Source organism: Rhea americana, unplaced genomic scaffold (assembly GCF_003343005.1).
Source record: "Rhea americana isolate MKP2758 unplaced genomic scaffold, rheAme1 scaffold_66, whole genome shotgun sequence".
In the NCBI taxonomy this organism is placed as follows: domain Eukaryota; kingdom Metazoa; phylum Chordata; class Aves; order Rheiformes; family Rheidae; genus Rhea; species Rhea americana.
In genome coordinates, this window is record NW_028186823.1 from 2,949,028 (window position 1) to 2,949,675 (window position 648).

At 80.6% G+C, this 648-nt stretch overlaps 1 protein-coding gene across 2 annotated transcripts in view; it reads right to left on the reverse strand.

The window, feature by feature from the left end:
- NCK2 (NCK adaptor protein 2) overlaps nt 1–435 on the reverse strand; it is a 92,028-nt gene extending 91,593 nt beyond the window's left edge. For both annotated transcript variants that reach the window (XM_085320871.1, XM_085320872.1), the window contains exon 1: nt 128–435. The gene's annotated coding sequence lies outside the window, so the exon portion shown is untranslated. The remainder of the gene's footprint in view (nt 1–127) is intronic.
- Between the last annotated feature and the right edge of the window lie 213 nt (nt 436–648).

Consider the following 648-nt stretch of genomic DNA (forward strand, 5'->3'; position numbering starts at 1 on the left):
CCGGCCCCGCCCCGCCAACGGCCGTTCCCCGCCGCGCCCCGCTCCGGCCGCCCCAACGGCCCGCGGCGGCCGCCACAAGTTTGCGGCGGGTCCCGTCCCGTCCCGCCCCGCCCGCGGCCGCGCTTACCTCGGCCGGCAGGCGGGCAGCGGGGCGCTTAGCAATGGCAGCGGCGGGGAGGCTCCCAGCCCAGGCGGGCTCCGCTTCTTTGTCTCGGCGGCGGCAGCGGCGGTGCCCGCTCGCTCGCTCCCCCTTTTCCTTCCCTTCCCTCTTCCCTTCCCAGGGCGGATGCGGGCTGCGCCCTCCGAGAGGGGCCGGCTCCCCCCCTTCCTCTTCCTCCGCCGCGCCGGACGCGTCCAAGGCCCCGGCCCTCAGCGGCGGCTCCGCTCCTGCCTCCCCTCAGCCTGCTGCGCCCGGCGGCGGCGGCGGCGGCAGCGGCCCCTCCCCCGCCAGCCGCCCGCCCCCCCGGCACAGCCCCCGCCCCCGCCCTGCCCTTCCTGCCGCTGCCGCTGCCGGGATCGCGCGGGAGGAGCTCCCTGGACTCTCCCTCGCACCCCGGCAGCGCCGCCGCCGCCTCCCGCGGCTCCCCGCCCCCACACCCCGCAGGCGCCGGGAGCCGCGGCACACCCCCAGCGAAAATCCCCGTTGGC